Source organism: Salarias fasciatus, chromosome 10 (assembly GCF_902148845.1).
Source record: "Salarias fasciatus chromosome 10, fSalaFa1.1, whole genome shotgun sequence".
NCBI lineage: Eukaryota > Metazoa > Chordata > Actinopteri > Blenniiformes > Blenniidae > Salarias > Salarias fasciatus.
Window position 1 is genome coordinate 320,667 of NC_043754.1, and position 23,057 is coordinate 343,723.

Sequence of the window (23,057 nt, forward strand, 5' to 3'; positions counted from 1 at the left end):
CTTGAGCCGGGCCGTGACAACCTGTAACGTTAACATCAACGATCACCGCTGGGATAATACGATCAATCGTATGATGGATGAAGAATGAAACGTGTGGGTTGTGAACGAGTAATTCCTTCACAACAGTGTTGCATATCAACCTGACCGTTGTGAAAACGTTATATGATTATAGCCACATCAGGGAGTCCGAGCAGGAAAACAGCTATTTGAATAATATGGGTATTTACAATTACAAGTTCACTGAACAAGTTTCACTGACATTTCTGTGACCTATCATTGCAGGGACTCCTGAGCAGACCAGGATGCTCATTTGGTTCCGGGCTGAAAATGAGCAGCGGTTCCAAAAATCAAAAAGTGCTGCCAAACCACTGTGGGAGTAAGTTGGTTTTTTGAATGCATGACTGTATACAACCACATTTGTTTTTATTATTTTTGGTTTGCTTGTTTTATTGCTATTGTAGGTGACACGTGTGTTTGTGAAGAAAATAATCAGCCTGGAAAACTCCAAAAACAGGATCAGGGACTGACAGTGGGGAGACAACAGCTGCCACCTGGCAATATTTTGAAGACATGCATGAGGTGCTGGGTGACAGGCCTTCAATTGAACCTCCTCTCCTGGTTTCATCCTTCGTGCCCGATGAGGATCCTGTTCCAGGTCTTTTACTGAGGCTACTGAAAAGCATTCTAAAACATTAAACAGTAAAATGCTGTTTATGTGGAATGATGTGATTGATGAAGCTACTGTTATATTTTTGTGGCCTTATCACCTCGTTCTGGCAGATATATCCCTCTCATTTGTTCCTTTCTTCTTTCTGTCAGGAAATGGCTGATCCCCGAAGGACTGAGACCACAGAGCCGAGCCCCTCTATCGCCTCCACCTCTGGCTTCGCCTCCACCTCAGAGAGCACCTCAACCCTAGGAGCATCTACAGAAAACCGCAGATCAGCCTCCACCATGGCTACCTCCAGCCCTCCAACCCCTTCCCCTAAGAAGAGGAAGAAGAGTAGCGACCTACTTAAATTCTTAAAAGAGGAAAGTCAGAAGGAGCAGAAGCGCCACGAAGAAAGCGAAGAAAAAACCGAGCGGTTTTTGAGGCTTTTTGAGCGCATGGTGGACAAAATGCCAGACGCAAATAATTAATCGTTGTCCACACCGTAGTGTGTCAGACCCTTTTGCACATTTTGTAAAGGTTATTTAAATTTCTGAGTTTGTTTTATAGTTGTTCTGTAGAATTTGTGGTTTTTCAAAAAAGGTTTCTTTTGGTTAATGTGCAATATCTGATGTTCACACACCGTCATGTTTACATTTTTTTATTAAGCTTGCCAAAAAATGTTGAAGTGTTGCCAGCAATGCCAATTGCATAATAAAATGTAGTGTTTGTAATTTCTGTGAGTTATTATTAACATTTTGTCTGCAAGCACACAGTTCTTGTCATGTTTGGGAGTCATCCCGGCCCTAAAATACTTTCTAAAACAAAGCACAATTACAAATTGTGAGGGATATGAAAAGATTTATTTAAAAAGAAAACATTAATAAAGTATTAAAATGAGTGACAACTGTACATCTGGGCTATAAGCAACACAAGAACCCTTTCATCCTTCAAAGAGGGACATTTTTTTTACAGCCACTCAAGGTAACAAAAATAAAATAAAAAATGAGAAACAAACTATGTAATAATAATAATAATAATAATAATAATACGTTTTATTTCAAAGCGCCTTTCAAGAAACTCAAAGACACTTTACAAGATTAAAACAACAATGATAAGAACAATAATAAAAATAAAGTAAAATAAGTAGCAACACAGCAGATGATGACGGTAAGGAGAAGAGAGTAGTGGGTCAGAGCTCAGTGGAAGATGCAGATCTGAACAGGTGGGTTTGAGTCTGGACTTGAAGAGGGACGGGGCACAGTGAGGTGGATGGAGGAGGAGGATCTGAGGGAGCGGCCTGGAGTGGAGATAGGAGATATGGAGAATTTTGAATGTAATTCTAAGGGCGCTGTGGAGCATGCATAGGGAGTAGACGCGTCCTGACCAGCCCCTGCATATATTTTGTTAAAATAAGTTGGCGAACTACTTTTTTGCTCTCAAAGCCCAGACTTGGTTAGTAATACCCTTGGGAAGACAGGGAGAGGCAGATCTCGCCAGGAGCGGGCCGAGAGGGGCCGCCAAATGAGTATGGTTGCACCGATACCGATACTGGTATCGGCAGTGGCCCCGATACCGCGCTAAAACGCTGGTATCGGTATCGGCGAGTACTAACAAATAACACGCTGATGCCATTTACCGACTTTCATATTGCACTTGAACGCACCACCGTGTGAATTCATTCTTCGACATTCACGCTGTGTGATCTGTGTGTTCAGCGAATGGTAGCAGTGATTTTACTTCCCAGTGAGGATCAGGTCTTGTTACAGAGCCTGGATCTGAGTCTGAAGAGCAGAAAAGGAGTTTTATTGGTATCACGAGTCTTTGTGAGATGAAGCTGGTCTCCAGCAGGAGCAGACTGAGTCTGGAGTTTAACTGAGTTCCCCGGTGAAGTGAGGAAAGCCGCCGGGCTCCAGGAGCAGGTCCGGCGGAGCGGCGAGCGGCTGAGGCGGGTAACAGGAGCTGACTGGAGGTACAGGTCCAGGCTGACTGCCACATTCCACATAAAGTGTGTCGTTCCGCTCTGCCGTCCGCAGTTAATACATTGCTATTTTAATCAATCAGCATCTGCGCTGCTTTCTGTATGAACCGCACAGCCACGGTAGTCAGGAGGCTGCAGTGTGGTGAGTCGAGGTTGATGGTAACATAAAGAGGCCGTAGTGCAGCCACTGGAACACAAGCTGCCGAAAAACAACAAAGAAGGAGGATCCCACAATGGCGTTGCTTAATTCGCCTTATTATTTAATTACGGACTTACTTTTGTAGCATCTTTGATGTAGTTATTATTTTTTAACCGGTATATTGAGTTCTGTGAGTTCCTATGTTTTCAAGTAACCTGAATGCACCGCTGTGGCCTGAGTGGCTGCGAGGGAGCAGGGGGCGGGGCCAGGAAGCCAGCATTGTGCGTGTGTTGGAAAAACAGAGAGAGCTGCCTCTCAGCTGTTTTTTCTTAAGATTGTTGTTTTGAGACCTGGTCCGGTGGGTGGATGGATGGATGGATGGATGGATGGATGGATGGATGGATGGATGGATGTTTTGCTGTAGTTTTGCCGTGGTTACAACCACAGTAAGTTCTGAAGCTTAATAAACTAGCATTAAGAATCCAACTCATCTTCCTTTCATGCTGCTGGATGTTACATTATCATATTCCAGTGCGTCTTGTGGCCGAAAAAAAATACGTATGTAGTAAACGGGGAGAACAGAAACGAGAAGGAGGAAAAACAGCAACACTGCCCCCACGTGGTGGCTGAGGCAGAGGACGTGACAGTTCCTCACAATTACAAGAAATAAAAGGTCTTCTAATCAGTTCTTTTTCAAACAGCGTCGTATCGGCAGGGTATCGTATCGGCCGATGCTACACAGCCAGGTATCGGAATTGGTATCGGCGGCCAAAAAATGGTATCGGTGCAACCCTACAAATGAGGGCTACGGACAAGACCGATGTTAGCTCTGATGCTAACCCGCTACCACAGAACGGCGGCGACAACCTGGAGGAGGAGGAAGCGTCCCTTACCTCCGTGATGAGACTGATTGAATCCTTCTGAAACGAATCCCGAACCTCCATCGGAACACTCCAGTCCACGCTTGATTCATACGCCTCTCGCCTCACGGATGTTGAATCGTCACTCCAAGATATTGACGGCAGAGTCGCCGAGCTGGAGGCTAAATATGAGGCGCTGAGCAAAAGCAATGCGATGCTGGTGTCTAAGGCCGAGGACTTGGAGTCCAGAAGCAGGCGATCCAATCTAAGGATCCTGGGAGTCCTCGAAGACATCGAGGGGCCTCAGCCAACATCTTTCATGTCAGTCTTTTTTTCTGAGCTACTGGGCATTGATAACTCCGATTCCCTCCCGTTGCTGGATATAGCCCACCGCTCACCCCTAAGCCCAAACCAGGAGCTCCGGCACGCCCGATGATTGTTAAAGTCCATCACTTCCAGGTTAAACAACGGATCCTCCGGCTCGTGAGAGAGAAAGCTCCGCTGATGTACCGCGGACAGCAAGTGCGCATCTTCCCGCATTTCACCGTGGACGTCGCTGAACAGAGAGCTGCATTCGGCAGCATTAAGCAGAAGCTCCGAGCCGCCGAGGTCAGATACGGCCTCCTGTTCCCCGCACGTTTGCAGCTCACATTTAATGGTGAGAAGCATATTTCCAATACTCCAGACGCTGCAGAAACTTTTTATGAGGAGAACATAGCACCACTTCGACCACAGCGGCCGGATCCTGCGTCTCCTGACCTGGATGTTTCACTCTTCTCCGGGGTTCATTATCTCCTCACCCAGGATCTACATACCCGGTCAACCAGGCGGACTTGGACATATTATTTTGGACTATCAGCTCGGTACTACTGCCTCCTGCTTCGGGGTGAGTCGCAGACTTTGAAGATTTGAGCTGTAAAACAATCTGGCCCCACAAACTATACTAAATAATACTATATTATGTTTATGACTGGGGTTGGTTACAATTTCTCTCCCTCTTGCCTCTTTTTTTTTTTTCTTTCATCTCTCTCAGTTTAATTTCATAATTTCTTCTTTGTAGTGATGCTAATGCTTATATCCTTTTGGAGTACTGGTCTAGTGCACAGTTTAGATGCACAGCAGTTTAGGTTTTGGTGCTTCGTTTGGGAAGCACTGGGGGGGCTGGGTCGGGTTTTATTAATATTATTTGTGTTTGGTGTCCATTTCCCACACTTGTGTGTGTTTTTTTCTTTCTTTTTCAGTTTTTCAAACCCTGTTTGATTATGGTTGATGGTTCAGTAATTAAACTCTGCTCATGGAACGTGCATGGGATGCAGAGCCCTGTCAAACAGAAGAAAGTTCTTAATTTTTTAAAGAGGGAAAAGGTACAAATTGCTTTCATTCAAGAGACTCATCTGGATAACTTAGACCACCACAGATAAAAGATGGATTGGGTTGGCCAAATATTTTACTCTTCCTTTACATCGAGGAGCAGAGGCGTGGCTATTCTGATCCATAAAGCCTTACCTCTCACAGAGGTGAAGGTCAGGAGTGATCAATTAGGCCGTTATGTAATGATCTCAGGATGTCTTTATGGTGATAGAGTTTCTTACTTGAATATATATGCCCCACCAATATGTCCACCTGACTTTTACACCAAAGCTTTCTCTCTGTTTTCTGATTGGATTGTCGCTTCCTCAGTAATTGCAGGCGATTTTAACTGCTGCCTCGACCCCCGTCTAGATAAATCCCATACTGGGTCGAGATCTAATAACAGTGCTAATCAGTCACTTCGAGGCTGCTGTAAAGACCTGGATCTCATTGACACCTGGAGGGCCCTCCATCTCACAGATAAACAGTATTCATTCTACTCTAAAGTACACAATTCCTCTTTAAGGATCGATTACTTCTTCACTCCTAGTCATGCTCTTTCAAAAGTGGTTTCATGTTCAATGGGTAATATTGTCATTTCAGATCATGCCCCTCTGTATTTAGTTACGCACAGCAAAGAGCAGCGTCCCCCACCACAGTGGCGTTTTAAAAACCACCTGCTTAAAAACCCAGATTTTTTAAAATACTTTAATCAGCAGTTCAAACTTTTTCTGGCTGAGAATGACACCTCAGATGTTTCTCCTAATGTACTTTGGGAGACAGCTAAAGCTGTGTCCAGGGGCAGAACAATATCCTTTTCCATTCACCTCAAGCACAAGAAGGAAGCAAAACGGTTAGATCTGGTACAGAAATTGGAGAAGCTCCAGAGAGAATTTAACTTTAATCCCACCAGTGACTTGAGATCTCAAATTGATTCCGTAACAGCAGCGCCGGACACACTTATGTCATCAGAGGCCCAGAAATCCCTGTTTTTTGCTAAACATAGAATGTATGAGTTCGGAAATAAGTCTAGTAAATACAAGACAGGTAAATTAGTCTGTTATAGTAAGGATATTAACAGAGGCTTCCAGGGGTTCTATGAATCTCTATATAAATCTGAAACTGAGCCTCATTCTCAGCCCCTGATGCAAAACTTTATTGCTGTCATTAATTTACCTCAAGCTTCTCAGACCCAGAGAGATCTCTTAAACAGCCCCATTTCACGAGAAGAAGTTATTGCTTTTATCAATAAACTGCAAAAATAATAAGGCTCCGGGCCCTGATGGCCTGACTCCTGAGTTTTTTTTAAATCTTTTCAGAATCTGCTAATTGACTCTCTGCTTAAAATGTTATCATATTCGTTTATTTCTGGCCATCTCCCGAATACCATGATGGATACCAATATGTCGCTGATTCTGAAAAAGGGCAGATCATCAGAGGACTGTTCCTCATACAGACCAATTGCTCTGCTCGATGTAGATAGGAAACTTATTGCAAAAATTCTAGCTACAAGATTAGAGCAGGTCCTCCCAAATCTTATCTCTATGGATCAATCCGGTTTTATACAAGGACGTAATTCTTCTAACAATATTAGAAGACTGTTGAATATCATCCAGTCCAGCACTAATTTGGAAACTAAAGCTGTCGTAATCTCTCTTGATGCCGAGAAGGCTTTTGACAGAGTTGAATGGCCATATTTACTGAATGTCCTCTCTAAATTCAATCTCGGAGATGACTTCATTAAATGGATCTCTCTATTATATGATTTTCCTCGTGCATTCGCGATTTCGATTGGTTGAAAATCCCCTTCATTCTCAGTTGCTCGTGGCATATGCCAGGGCTGCCCGATTTCCCCTCTTCTGTTTGCACTCGCTATTGAGCCCCTGGCAGAGGTAATAAGAAGTGACCCTCAGGTAGTTGGCATCACTATAGGTCCCCAGAAACACTATTTCTCTCTACGCTGATGATGTTCTGCTTTTTTTAAGCAACCCTGAATCCTCTATTATTAGAATTGTTGAGATCATTGGAACCTTTGGACAGTTTTCGGGCTACAAGATTAATTATTCAAAGTCAGAAGCTATGCCCCTAACTTCCCACACCTCCTGGTCTTCCTTTAGTACAGCCCCCTTTCGATGGTCACCTTCTGGGTTCAATTATCTTGGCATATACATAACTCCCTCCCTCTCAGATCTCTACAAGGCCAATTTTGTACCCTTAATCCATAAAATTAAGGAGGACCTGGCTCGCTGGACCAGTCTTCCATTGTCTCTTATAGGCAGGGTAAACCTTTTTAAGATGAATGTTTTGCCCCGTCTGCTTTACATGTTCCAAATGGTTCCAGCTCTTCTGACCAGAAAGTCTCTCTGTCCTAAATAGCTCATTATCGTCCTTTTTGTGGAGGAACAAACGCGCTAGGCTACAACTACAAAAGCTGCAACTTCGCTTAGGAGAAGGAGGGCTATCTCTGCCAAATATTAAATATTATCAATTGGCTTGCCTAGGCCGTTATCTCTGGGAATGGTTTCGAAATGATCCCCGATCCACATGGTTTAACACCGAAGCCGCCCCTCTGGATCCAATCCCTCTCAAGAATATCATTTATGTTTCTAAAAAAAAGGGTGTTGAATAAGGTGAGGGGAAATTATCTCCTGCAAAATACTTTGAAAGTCTGGAGAAATCTTAAGAAGATAGGGACTCAAGGGGATTTGCTCTCTCTCTCGATACCCATACTTTTTAATCCAGACTTTCCTCCCTGCCTTGATGGCAATGCTTTTCTTCTATGGTCTGAGAGAGGCATTAGTACAATAGGCGATCTAATAGCTGATGGCACGGTCATTTCCTTTAATCAAATAGCTGAACGGCACGACCTTCCCTCCAGACAATTTTTTAGGTACCTGCAGGTCCGGAGTTTTATTTTTTCAAAAGCAAGGTTACATCCTGGTGGGTTCTTCTGCTCTCCCATAGAGGAAGTTTTACAAGATTCAGAGCCCGGAAACTGATTGCCAGGTTGTATGGTGCTTTGTTCTCCCCAGCTGATGGCACAGGCCACCTTAAACGGCTTTGGGAGGCAGATCTAGGGGTGTCAATCTCGGATCATGACTGGGGCGATGTATGGTTGGGCTCTGTTGGCTGCCTGTCCACCAACAAAATCACGGAAATTCAATTCAAAATCATTCACAGACTCCAAATCACTCCAGTCTTATCTCCAAATCTCCAAGTATCTTTGACTGCCCCCTTATTAGGAATTTTTGGTGTAAGGTCTGTAAAGAAATTTGATGTATTTGGTCGGGACCCTGAATTTGACCCCACTGTCTTGTATCCTTGGTTTACATCCTGCTCTGAACCTTAACTCTTGTACGTCGCGTCTGTTGGAAGTCTTCTGTTTGGTGCTAGACGATGTGTCCTACTGCATGAATCTCTGACAAACCGCCTAACCTTTCACAGTGGTTGCAGAGTATAAGAGAAACTTATTCCTTTAGAAGCAATGGCCAGGGGCCTTCCTCTGCTTGCGGGTGCGGCTGGGGGTCTGGCTCTCTCTTTGGGTTGGTGCCGGCATCAGCCTGGGGCGAGTTAAGAGGGAGGGAGGGGAGGTTTTTTTTTTTTTTTTTGTCAGGGTGCGCCCCTGATGTGGGGGGGGTCCGGTGTCGCAGGGGGTCGGTCGCTGGGGCATCCAGTGCATTTCCCTGGTCCCTCACCTTGGCGGCTCCTCCGCGGGTCGGCCGACATGTGACGTCGCCTGGGCGGCTCTGGGTTCAGTGGACCGGGCTCGGCATATTGGTCCGATTTGGAAGTGGGGGTCCTGCCGGGGTTGTTCTGTCTCCCGGGGGTCTCTCCTGGACCTCTTGCTCTCTGCACTTGGGCTCACGCATTGCTGGGGGATAGTTGCCGCGTCCCACCCTCCGGTGGTCCTGGTTAGGCGGGCTGGACCCGCACGGGCCTCGCCTCATACGTCACAAACACAGTCACTTTATGCACATACTACATGCTACACATCAATTTTAATGCATCACACCTGGGGGGAGGAGGGGAAAGGTCCCCTGTTTTTAATGCACCACATTCACTCATCCATAACCTGGGTTGGGGTTTGGGGGGGACGGGGGCTTTGCCTGGCTGGGTAGGTTTCAGGACAAGAAACTCAGCCCCCCCCCCCGCACTCCTCCGCCCAATTTTAATGCACCACAATGCACTTTTTAATCACAACTCACATGGTAGGGAGAATGTAGCTCGCTAGGAACCGGGTCACAGATTCATAGGTAGGGAAGGTGAACAACAAACCAATATGGTTTGGCTCGTGGGGTCCAGCCCCCGTCCCTGGCCGGACCACAAGATCAAATCTGACTTCACTCTGGGTTGCAGGCTGTTCCTTGGTGGGGCGGGGGTTCCTGGGCACGGGGGGCCCTGGATGGGACTCCGGGGGACGGGGGATCTCTGGTGGCCCTTTGCTTTGGGTGGGGCTGGGGTGTTGGGGTCGGCCCGCTGGCCCCGGGTACCTGTGGTGCGGATGCAGGTTGACCCTGTGGGGGGTGCTTGTCTGGGGTGGGACTGGGGGGGGGGCCTAGGAGTCCTGGGGGCGGGCCTGCTGTGTGTTCTGGGCCCCCGCCGTGTGTGGGGTGCACCCTCTTTTCTTTATTTTTCTTTATTTTTTTTCTTTATTTTTTTTGGGGGGGGGTGGGGGTGGGGCAGGATTTCATCTGGGCGTGTCCCTGGTCTCCAGCGCTGAAAAGACCCCGACTGGGTCCTGGTGGCGTTCCCTCCCGGCCCTCTTGGGGGCGCGGGGGGGTGTCCAGTACAGGGCTTTGATTTGTGGATCATATCAGCAAGTTTGGAAGCAGTGGGGAGAAGAAGACTGGAAAAATGGTGAGAGTGGAGGGGAGGGGGGTGGGGAGGGAGGTGGGCTGGTCAAGCATAGGTTCTGGTGGATGTTGTTGATTCTGTGATTGAAAACTGCATTACGGAGTTACAAGAGCCAGAGGAATACAGATGGGTGGGAGGGAGATTGATGGTTGTGTGATTCTGCTGAACGGAGAGAAGAGTGTTTTTGAGTTTCCGTCGTTGGCGATGCCGAGGCCGGGGTGAGAGCTGGATTTGGCTCGGGTTCTGGAGTCCTGGTAAAGAAGAGGACGTTATTGTCCATGTCCTTATGGACGGTGAGACCAGATTTCTTATGGAGACGCTCGAGGTGACGACCCTGGCTTTCATCTGTCGGAGCTCAGCGGTGACCCGGGGCAGAGGGGGAGAGAGAGGCCTGACGGGTTTGACTGGGGCGAGAGAGTTAAGAATGTCCTGAAGGCTGTTGTTGTAGAGGGAGACCAGGTCTTCAGGGCTGGAGAGGGAGTCCGGGATGGAGACGGAGTCAAGGCTGGTGGAGAGAGTGTCAGGGTTCATGTCCTTCATATTCCGGAAGGAGATGAGACGGGGGGCTTGATGGTGGAGAGGGAGAGTGTGGCGCTGACGGTGAGGAGGAAGTGGTCCGTGACGGGGAGCTCATGAGCAGAGCAGCTGGAGGGAGCGAGGCCAGAGCAGCAGATTACGTCCAGAAAATGTCCTTTTTTGTAGGTTGGGAAGTCGGTGAATTGAGCAAAGTCAAAGCTCTCCAGACATGATGAAAAGTCTCTGGTGAGGGGAGATTAAGATTGTCTACATGTATGTTGAAGTCACCCAGCAGGATGAGGTTAGGGGACAAGGTGGACAGGTGGGTGAGGAGGGGGAAAATTCATTTAAAAAATTTGTTTGGCTTGGGTTTGGCTTGGGTTTGGCTTTGGGGGCGGTAAACAGTGGCAATTAAGTGGGAGAGGGACCAGGCAACTTAGGCTGCTGTCACACCTACAGCATGTGGTCCGCTTGAAGCGGACTGGAGTCCCCAACTCCTGCAGGTTCGGTTCGTACGCGCTGGTGTGAAAGCGGACCAGTTAGTTTTGGTCTGGGACAAAGAACCGCACCGAGACCTCCTTGAGGAGGCGGTCTCGGTGCGGTCTCGGTGCGGTCCACTGCTGGTGTGAACGTGGACCGGCCTCGGTCCTGTCCGCTCTGTTGTGGAGAAGGCTTTTTGGTCGGCGGAGGCTTCCGTAGCAAGCCGCGCGGCGCATCACGTCACACATGCTGGCCAATCAGGGTTCACTTCCGTCACCCAAAACACACTATTGTGTGAACAGTGCCACCAAGGGGCAGGAGGGTCACAGTGGAGAGTTCATCTGCAAAAACAAGTGGTGTGAATGCGAACCGAACTAGTTGACAGCTGCGACATTTATGAATAATTTATGTCCGAACCGAACCATTACAAACCAGACATTCAGTGGAGGCACAGACACGGGGAGAACTTTCCACTTCTGGCGATTAAGTATCGCAATACCACCTCCGCGTCCGTTGCCATGGGGATGGCAGGCATAAACAAAGCCAGGCGGAGCAGATTCGTTAAGTTGAGTGTAGTCATTAGGCTGCTGCCATGTTTCAGTTAAACAGAGAGCTTCCGGTCAGTGAGGATGTCCTGGATGAGAGGTCCCTTGCTGGTGAGTGAGCGGATGTTCAGCAGACCGATGTTGACTGTAGTGTCGTGCCTGACAGCCGAGTTAGCCGACCGGGCTAAACCGGCTAACGCACTGTGATCGACAGTCCAGCTGGTGGTTTTGGGACGACGGCGAGAAGTGGACCAGAAGGATTTTATGGCTGTAGAGTTGTCATGATGGAAGTGCCTGCAGGACCCACGGTGGATATATTTACGGCGTGGAGGAAGAGCGACGTCCTGGTATTGGTGCAGCGCAGTTGGTGAGGGCTGAGGCCGGTGAGAGCGGATCCAGTGGAGCTCTGCTGCGGTGGACTGGAATAATCCTGCCACGGGATGATGGCAGGACGGCAGAAACAGCCACATACACGTGGACCAGAGACAGGTTGTTGACCCACATGATGATGGGACGTGCAGCAGTGCCGGGAGAGGAGCATCAACAGGTGGGCGGTGTTCGCCGAGGCGGAAGGCACAGGCGAGACAAAGACGTGATTAAAAAGACACTTGAAGGTGAGTTTGTTGACACTCAAAAGAGTGGAGTTAGTTGTTCTTTAGGCCTGCAAAACAACCAGTCCGTCCATCAGTCCATCAAAAAATAAAAACACATTAAAAGTGCCGGAGAGCAGCGGCAGCGAGACGTGCCAGCGTCCACTCACCTGGAAGACAACTTACCATATAGAAACGAGTGTCCAAACACAATTATCTGTATTCAACTATCACTAACGTGATTTGGATATGTATGAATGTGCAAAATGTCAAATGTAAAAACAAAAATTAAAGAGAAACCTCAGACAGATGCAATAAAACAGCATCTGTGCCCATAACAAAAAATGTAATCGCTACAGTACAGAACAGTACAGTCGTCAGTCTCACAGCTTAGTTGCTACAGGACATTCACTGGCCAGAGACCAAGGCAGCCAGTCTGTCTCTTGTAGCCTTCCCAGATCTCTCATTATGTGCCAGTTGCTCACGGGGGGGTTGGGGGATCAGAATGTCCTGCAACACATCTGCATCTGGTTCCAGCATGTCTCCATTGTCAATACACACATTGTGTAAAAACGCCCATGATGCAATCACCAAAGGTGAAAATGTGGGCCGGACTTCCAGTGCCTTGAATAGTGTGGATCTCCATCTCGCCTTCATCATGCCAAAAACTCGTTCTATGATGCTGCGTCCTTTGGAATGGTGGAAGTTGAAGTTGGCTTGGATCTGTCCATCAACGGGGGCTCTGTACGGTGTGATGAGTGCGATTGGTTGGTCCAGACAGGGATAACTGCCATCACCCAGGAGGATGTAGCCTGCAGGAGGGTGGTGTTGTCATTTACCGAACCAGGATATCCAACAAAGATATCAAGGAATTTACCGGATGAGTCACAGATTGCTTGCATGTTTATTGAGAAAAATCCCTTGTAGTTTAAATAGTCAATTTTGTGACGATGAGGGGGTTTAATCCGGACATGGCAGCCATCAATAGCACCCACAACAGTGTTGAATACTGGGCTCCCTGCTAGCTTGCCAAATCCCTGTCCAACTGCTGGGAGATCTTCTGGTTTCGGGAAAAATATGGCTGCAGGTTGTGCCAAATTTGCTGTGCGACCCTATGGACGATGCGGTGGACCGTTGTCTTTGGCACACTGAACACAGCAGACACAACCCGGTAGGAAAGGCCATGAGCCCGCCAATACGTGTAGATCAGCACCTCCAGCTGATTACCCCAGCCATGGTCCTGGTCCCTCTGCAGTAACCTCTGCAGGCCCTGCATGGCTTTTCGGCTCAGAAGAAAGTCCTGCTTGAGCTCAGATTCAACATTGAACCACAGACGCAGTACGGGCACGTTGGTGTTGAGCCGGCAGTAAGAAGCAGGATGATCACTCTAGAATAAGGAAGTAAAACACAATCATTAATTTATGTCATCTGAATTGTGAGCATTTATATTCTGTTTACAATGCATGTGTAAACACAACAGTATCTCGTCCTTTTATACCAGGTGACAAGTGATCATACGATCAACACACACATAAATGAAATAAGTTATCGTTTATTGTTGATAAGACTACATGAAAACAAGTTTACTGAACATAAATCCTTCTTAAATCACAACTGTAGTAACGTTGCCGCGCTGGCATGTAAGCTAACGTGGCTAACGTTGATGACAAAACATTTTCGATCTGCTGTAAATACCTCCAGTTGATGCAACAGTGTGCCCAGGTGTCGAAGGCATCTTCTTCTTCTTATATTTTTCCGTGTCTTGGAAGATAGCACAAAAAACAATCCAATTGCCCAGGAACGTGAGATTAGTGCAGCTGGAAACGGCATCGTGAGCGCTTTCTGAAACAATACCGGCGTCAGTTTGACACGTCACGGGCGACTACTGATGACGTATGATGATCTCGGAGTGTTGTCCCATTTCTTAGGGGGTGAATTCAGGCACTTCCCCTAGACACTCCGCTTCAAGGGGTAGGGCGAGGGGAAGGGATGAAAAATAGAATTGGAATTGGGCCTAAATATTTTAGCTAAGATCCTGCTGATGGCTGTGAATGTTAGTGTAGATTCTGATTCTATTCAGTTCTTAATCTGACCAGGTTTTTGCCCAATCCCAATCCCAATTCTCTGCTTAATCCTCACTCCTCAACCTTGATCCTCAATCTCAAATTAAGTGCCTCCTAAAAACAAGTGTTAAGGAATGTAATGTCACTTGGAAATGGGACAGCCCTTAAAGACAGTTACGTCCTTGGACCACAGGGGGCAGCACGGCGCAAGAGGGTAGAAGAAAGCCGGAAGTGGAACATCCGGAAATAAACAGTAGAAGCAACAATGCCGGTAGAAGCTGCAGTAATCTCCATAGCGTGGGCTTTGGGAATCTTTTTAAGATTGTCCATAGCAAGAAGAAAAGCAGTAAGACGGAGAAGACACTTTCAAAGAATGGCGACGCTGATGGCTCAGGCACAGGTGCGTTGGATATTTGCAAAAAATCCCCTGTAGTTTGTGTAGACTAACCCCCGGATTCCACAGCACGCATTTTGGGAGCGTTCGGCGCGTCGCGCTGCGTCGCGCTGCGTCGCGCTGCGTCGCGCTGCGTCGCGCTGCGTCGTGCTGGCCACAGGAAATACGTTGCCATTGCAGTGGTCGGGAGCAGTTCCACATCCAGCGTTCGCTCGCGTCGGCGCCCAGGATAAAAATATGCGTCCCACCTATTTTGGCCGCGGCCGCATGCGAGCGCATCAAGTTCCGCTGCTCGGATAGCTCCAAACAGGAATGAGAACTGAAACAACTTCTGTGTTTTCAAAATTAAATAATTTGAAACGTTTACATTTGTGGTTTTTGTCAGAGATGTTCACTGAAGTATCTTTGTATGATCTTCAGTACTTATGTTGTGCCAGGTCACAGGATTTGGTCAGTTATGTAGTTATACATCTATTTGTAACACTATTGTTTTATATATGCATTTTGTCATAAATAAAGCTCATTACAAATATCCAAAAAACTGAAGATGTGCATATTTCGATATTTGAATACATTTGTGGAGTCAAAAAAATAGCATATGGTTTGTTTTCCTTGTAGTGGTGGTGTTTCTCCCCTGAATACAGTAGTTTGTGTGCTTATTTTATTGTGAAAGGGTCATGAAGATAAACGCGCAGCACAGACCGAGTGGGTCGGGTCTGTGTTCACTTCCGGATGCGCAGCTAAACTATCGTCATGGATGAAGAGAGACTCATTGTGGAAGTTGAGAAACTGTTTGGCAAAGAAACGACGAATGAATGAGTTGTTGTTGTTGTTGTTCCGGCTTTTCGTCCTCTCAGTGTATTGTGGGATCTTGAACATCTCGCGCTCCACAGTGTTTTTGCGCTCTGCTGTGACGGAGCAGAGCGCAGGAGAAGGCGTGCAGTGGGCGTTGACGCACGCACACACAAACGGACGTGAACGCGCAGCGTCGCACCGCAGGTAGACGCTGCTGTGGGATCAAGGGGCAACGTAACGTTTACTGGAATGTGCTCGTGCATTGTCCCTAATCCTTGATCACGGAATGACCAGTGATGTTGTAGAGGAAATTGTCAAATAATGACAAACTTAATATGAAAAAAATATCCACCTTTATTCTTTTTTGTGTGTGAGTAACATGTTGGTGGTGGCCTGGAAGGTTAAAATCGAATTGTTCTAAACGCTAATCTGTTGTGCAGGGAAAGACACAGATACAATTGTAAGTGAAAATGTGTAATTAAATTAAAACTACTCTGTCAAATTATTCACTCCTTTTTTCAACGTTACAATTTCAATTTGAAGCAGACTAAAAAAATGAATCATCAGTAAATGGTAATCTAGCCAGTGAATATGTTGTACAACTAAATATAAACATTACATTAAAAAAAATCATTTTAACAGATCTACAAATTTCTACAGCAGAGGAGTTGCATATATTTTTACTATTTTCAAAGTATAATTACTGCATATGTATGACGTCTTTCGTCTCATCCTTAGAGTGGCCGTGCTGTGTCTTACTGCCAGCTGAACCAGGATGTGCCTGTACTCCGGCTGTGGTTCAATGTGGAGGCAGAACTACAGCAGGACTGTCGCCTGACCAGAAGAGCCATGCAGGGGCTGCAGAGACCTCCGCAGAGGGAACAGGACCATGGCTGGGGCTCTCACCTTGAGGTCCTGATATATGTGTACTGGCTGGCTCACGGACTCTCTTACCGAGTTGTGTCAAGTGTTTTTTGTGTGCCAGGGTCCACTGTCCACCGCGTAATCCACAGAGTTGCACATCTGATCTGGCGTAACCTGAAGCTGGCTAGCAGTTTTCCACGCCTCGAGGATCTCAACACAATTGGAGAAGCATTTGGGCAACTTGCAGGAACCCAATTGATGGTTGCCATTTCCGAATCAAACCTCCTGCCCATCACAGAATCGACTACCTTAACTACAAAGGTTTCTTTTCAATCAACATGCAGGCCATTTGTGATGCAAATGGCAGGTTTTTGGACATCTTCTCGGGCTATCCTGGCGCTGTGCATGACACTCGCATATTAAAAAACAGTCCTTTTTACAGAGCACAACTATACCCTCCGGCAGAATACATCCTTCTGGGTGATGGCGGCTATCCATGTTTAGCGACGCCCATCAGCCTCGTGACACCATACGGAGAACCTGTGCGGGACCGGTCAGAGTCCAGATTCAATTATCATCACTCCCGGGCTCGCAGCATCATTGAAAGGGCTTTTGGTGTCCTGAAGACACGATGGAGGTCAACCCTTTTTCGAGCCCTAGAGGTTAGGCCAACATTCTCCCCAGTGGTCATTGCTACCTGTGCCTTTTTGCATAATGTGTGTTTGGACAACGGTGACGTGTTGGAGCCAGACACTGGCATTGCACAAGACATGTACGGCCACCACCTGCCCCCCTGGCGAATGAGCAGTCAGGAAGTGCCAAAAGGGACCAGCTGGCTGCATTACTCTCTGGCCTGCAGCAGAAGTACTAACTTTGGTCAATGATCAATAACAACGGCCTGTATAACTGTAAATAATGCGCCCTGCAGTAGAAATGTTTCACATTTTGCATGTGTGACCTTGTAAATAAATACTTTCAAGTGAATTTTCTTGATTTCTTTCTAATAGCCTTTGTAAATATTATCTGTGATAGAAACTTAATGCAGTTACTCCCAAAGTAATATACAAAATTTTGTATTAAAAAATGACAGGAAAACAAACTATTTAACAGGCAAAATACTTAAAATAATAAATAAACAGTGCAAATTTTTAACCTGAGAACCTTAAAAGGGGGAAAAAAAGTTACGCTGTGTCCACCATGCGTTCAAACAAATTGAGGAAGCGGTCGGTTTTTGCGTCACTCTCCTCATGGCGCCTTTGCTCCCGTTCACTCTCTGCCTTCAAAAAATCCAAGGTTGGATTGGATTTTCTCTTCTTCTTTGTAGGAGAAGGTGTTGGGGGGCTCTCCTCAGATCTGGTGGCAGAGGCACATGAGGCTGCTGATGCGGAGGCAGCAGATGTGGATGCTGAGGCTGAAGAGGATGAGTCTTCAACTATCTCCTGGTTAAACAACAGCGTAGACCCCCGCCTCTCCGACCGGCTCCCCGGCGACCAGCGGCAGGACCGAGATGCGCGGTCTCACCCAGCGGTCCTACGGAGCGGGCCCGCTCCGGGCGCCGCACCGAGTCGGTCCCGGAGGTCCGGCGGTGGACCCCCGGGCCCCCCGGTGCGGCGCGCCACCCCAGCGGCGGGCCCGTCGGCGAGCGCTAAGTTTCTCACACCCTCCGGGGCCGGACCCAGATCGCGGGGCCAGCGCGAGGATGAGGTTCGCTTTCAGCGGTACTTCCACCTCTCCCGAGCCTAGTTTGACGAGCTTCTGGCCCGCGTCAGCGCTCAGAGTGCTCGTCTGTGATTGGATGACGCGCACGTTGACGCTTCCAAAGTTCAATTTTCCCAACTTCAGCCGTTGACGCCTGCAACGCGTGACGCGCGTCACCAATACTCGAAATGCTCGGAAAGCGACGCTCGAAAAGCGCCTGACGTGCGTTAGGTCCGTTGAAGCTCGTCCACCAGAGACTTTGAATGTAAAAGCGACGCCCGTGACGCTTGCAACGCGTCCAGTGGGAACGCACCATTAGTCTATGTATGTATCAGACCCTAGAGGATTAGGGTTAGCCATCTCTCACTGATGTCCATTGATGTCGTTCTGTATTGCCTGAAGCTGTGACGGCCTCATTCAGGGCTGGAGAACTGTAGTATCGCAGTAAATCATTAACTGTTTTGGCAGATTTGCATATTTACAGTTACTACTGTTCACACCCATTGCTGTCAATGTGTTCTGAAGTGTTTGTTGTTTGGAGTTCACAGCAGCGCCTGAATCAAGCAGTACCTCCTTCAATCCAGCAGAGGGCGCATTGTGGTTGTTAGATGCACAGTGCAGCGTGAAGCACAGAGAAGAAGAATGCAAAAATGGAATCCCAGAGTTACGAGGCGTGTTGGTTATGATTGATTCATTAAAAGAGAAGCAACGCAATTTCATGATAAAAAAAAGGACCTGCTCATATGGCACCTAAACCGGCGGAGATTCGATCTCAATCGGTCCTCGCCGCCATTTTATAGGGAATTTTGTGCACTGGATTTTCTTGCCTTGAGTATCGGTGGCTGGTGTCAGTAGCCTTCATTAGTACTCGATGCTATGAAATAAGGCCAGTATCGGCCCGATACCGATACCTGGTATCGGTGCTCGCACATCCCTAGAAATAACCCCATTTTTGTTCTTCCAAAGCTGTGAAAGTTTATTTTTTTATAGCTGGAAACCAGGCAGGTTGCTCGATGGTAAACAGATTCCGGGTGCGTCCCTAATCTGTGGAGGGAATCTATCATCGTACCTATTCCCAAAAAAACTCACCCTAAAGAACTGAAGGACTACAGACCAGTGGCACTGACCTCTGTGCTTTGTAAATGCATGGAGCCAGTGGGGGGGCACTGCATGCTGACAAACAAACTGGACCCCCTCCATTTCGCCTACAAGGCAAAATGTGGAGGAGACGATGCATGCCTCACACTGCTAGATACTGTCACTAAACAACTGGACTCTGCACATCCCCACACCAAGATTTTATTCATGGACTTTTCCTCTGCTTTAATACTTTACACACAGGCACAATGCTGCACCACCCTCACATCTTCAGGTTCACCTTCACACTGACTCTATGGATTCAGAGTTTTTCACAGGACAGGCAACAGCAGGTGTTTTTAAACGGTCTCAAATCCAGCAGGTTGATTTTCAACCCAGGTGTCCCTCAAGGTTGTGTTTTATCTCCCATCCTCTTCTCTGTGTACACCAACAGCACCAGCTGTACCAGTGCAGGAATGACTCTTCTAAAATATGCTGATGACATGGCCCTGGTGCTCAGCTGTCCCGTTACCATGAGACAGTCAACAACCTGACTCCGATTTTTCATAGGAACTCACTTCAGCTTAACATCTTCAAAACAAAGGAGTTGTGCTGTGCAGTACAGCCCTCAGTATCCAGGGTCAGCCTGTGGAGCATGCTGGGAACAGAGATCGACACCAGCCTATCTTTTGGAAATCATGCTGATTCAGCTAATAAAAAAGCACAGCAGCGCCTTCACCTGCTGAGGAAACTAAGAACCTTTAATGTCAGCAGAAGTATTTTAACCCTGGTGTACACCTCACTCATTGAATCCATCCTCACTTTCAACATTTCATCCTGGTACAGCCCCCTCAACACCAAACACAAAACAAAACTCTCCCGTATCGTCAGTCAGGCCAGCAAAATCATTGGTTCACCACAAACTCAAATCTCTGAACTGTTTAATCGCTCTGTGATCAGGAAGGCCCACCCTGATCACAGAGGACCCCTCTCACCCCCTTCATCGCTCCTTCCAGTTACTGCCATCAGGAAGACGTTACGAAGGACCACTGGCCCGAAAAAACCTCTCCAAAAATTGTTTTATTCCCACTGCATATATTTTTATTGTTGGAGCCTGACAAAGAAGAATTTCTGTCACCACTTGGGACAGACAATAAAGTCTGTCTATCTATCTATCTATCTATCTATCTATCTATCTATCTTTCTATCTTTCTATCTATCTATCTGAGAAGTGCAGATTTGATAGTAAGAGCTTCAACTGTTTTTCTATTGTTCTTTTATTAAATATTTAAATTTTCCTCTATTTAGCCAGTAATTTTTTTTTCCCAAAAAAATATAAGTAATTATTGTCTCAATTATTTTTCATCGTATTACCAAGGAGCCACAGTTAAAATAGTCGACAGACAAGCTCTGCTCCACCAATATTTAGATCCATTTATTGTTTTTTGTAATATTTTTAAAACAAATTCTCCCGAATTAAAAAGTAATTTGTGTTTTTATGCACATTAAAGTCTATAAATAGCATGCATTTTATTTTCACATTAATATCAAAATCATTTCTAATTTTTTTCCATTTCTACATGATTTTTTTGCTCCTGCTTTGACCATGAAATCATCAGGAATTAAGCCTTTCACAAAGAGGCAAGGCCTTCAGAATGAGTATCTAAACTGTCCAACCTCCATGTATCTCAGAAATTGCTTCCCTTTTTCACGTGTAAAAAATTTACAAACAGTCGGTAACCTGTGACCCCATCAGGTGAGGCTGTGTCGGTGGAAGGATCCTCCTCCTCCGTCCTCTGCTCTGCTGCTTGGACTCTGTCCATCTGTGGCCACACTGCAGCATGACACACACACACACACACACACACACACACACACACACACACACACACACACACACACACACACAAGAGAGTGTTTGTGGTTTCTTTCTGTTTCTCAACTTCTTCTTTAGCAGCTGTAACATCTCAAGTTTCAGTAAAAGAAAAATCCACCGAAAGCCCACACAGGTGTCACAACTCAGTGATTTTGGAACACTGTGTGTGTGTGTGTGTGTGTGTGTGTGTGTGTGTGTGTGTGTGTGTGTGTGTGTGTGAGAGAGAGAGAGAGAGAGATAGAGAGAGAGAGAGAAAGGTACTATACACATGGTAGGCAGAGAGGACTTGACTTCCAGCCATAATGCTGTGATCAGCTTGCGCTCACACCATGTAATATTTGAAATTGATTTTTCTATTAATTTGTACTAAAACTGAAAACGCTAAATCAGCAAAACTCAAGCCGTTCCAGTCATCGTGTCTGAAGTGAGCGAGCGGAAGCGAACTGTACTGATGGATTTCAGTCACTCCCTGAAAGGAGCATTTCATTTGAGCTGTGGCTGGGGGAGGGCAGAGAGGAGGGAGGGGGACAGGGGGGTTTTGGGGGGTTGTGATACCCGGGGTTAGGGTTAGCCGGGGCTTTCCTCCGCCCCCTTCTGGACTGGTGCTGGCACGTCTGCCTAGGGGGGCTAGGATCTGGGCTTTGGGAGGGCTGCCGGTTGTCTGGGCCCTGAGGGCCTCTCTGGCCTGCTTCTGGTCTTCTCAGGGGTCAGAGGTCATGATCAGGCTGAACTTTAATCCATCTTCATATTCTGCATGTGGACTCAGTCCCCTTGTTGTTTTGCGGGCTGTTAGACTAATGGCTATCTGGATTAGGTCTGTCCCGATGCTCTTGTGTAATTTGACACCTGAGTCCTCTGTCCGCTTGTCCCACTATCAGCTATGTTGTCCAACAAAAGTCTGTCGGTCCTCTGCCATGTCTTTATTCAGGTGTGGTAGCCGCTCGTCTGGAGTGTCGACATTAGTTGGACGCCTGTCGTATCTTTGCTCTCTTTTCCTTCTGTCCAATTTTTATTTGGTTGTTTACTTGTCTGTTCACTTGTTTCCTTCTCTGTCTGTCTCTCTTCTGTCTTTCTGTCCCCCTGTCAGGTCCAGTAATATCATGGATCAGTATTCAAAATACATAAAATAAAGTAATAAACCATGTCATCAAGAGGAACTTTATACTTTAAAGGACCTGTATCCTGCTTTTTTAGCTCGTCCAAACCCCATTATTGGCATTAACATGGTAATAGTTTATTTTTGGTGTTAAGTAAAAGTCATTTTGTGTTAAATAAAAGATTTTCGGGGGCTAATTCTGAAACCCAGAAAAGAAAACGCTCAGTTTCACTGAAAATCCCACCTCTCTCCCTGTGTACTGTGACTGACAGCGTACTTCAACCAATCAGAGCTTCAAAACGTCATGCGTTAGCATCTCTAAGGGTTAGCTTTAGCTTCTCTACACGCAAAGACACACGAAAACGTCTTTTCCTGTTAGAAACTCACCAAGCGCAGACCCTCCAGACCCTTCAGACCCTTCAGACCCTCCAGACCCTTCAGACCCTTCAGACCCTTCAGACCCTCCAGACCCTCCAGACCCTTCAGACCCTCCAGACCCTTCAGATCCTTCAGACCCTCCAGACCCTTCAGACCCTTCAGACCCTCCAGACCCTCCAGACCCTTCAGACCCTCCAGACCCTTCAGATCCTTCAGACCCTCCAGACCCTTCAGACCCTTCAGACCCTCCAGACCCTCCAGACCCTTCAGACCCTCCAGACCCTTCAGACCCTCCAGACCCTCCAGACCCTCCAGACCCTTCAGACCCTTCAGACTCTTGCTCTTGCTTGATTGTTGCTTTCAGACGATGGTTAAAGTTTGTCTCCATAATCGGAGATACAAAAACAGCAACACTGATTGCCGAGGGCCTGCGGGGGGGGGGGGGGGTCACCTCAGTAGAAAATGCGAATCAGCTGCTGCTGGTCAGAGGAGAGTGGGCGTGTTGTCTGCGGGGGTGGGGTGGGACAACAGTGGTGGGAGGAGTTCAACTTTTGTGACGTACTTAGGTCTGAAGAGTTTCGAATGAGCTGTTTTCTACCCGAAGGGAGGGGCTGCTGTAGAGAGCAGCAGACTGAAGAGATTACTCAGACATGTGGATGAAGGCAAATAACATTTTGGGGGTGGTTTTAAAGGGAAATCAACTTTGTGGCATGCTGAAAACCTTAAGAAAGTGGATTTTGCATGATATAGGTCCTTTAAAGCTCCTGTTGGAAGAGCAAATCTGTCTGGACGCTTCCTGCTGCTTCCATGCTGGACAGGACAGGTTAGGAAAAAAAACAAAAAAAAAACAAA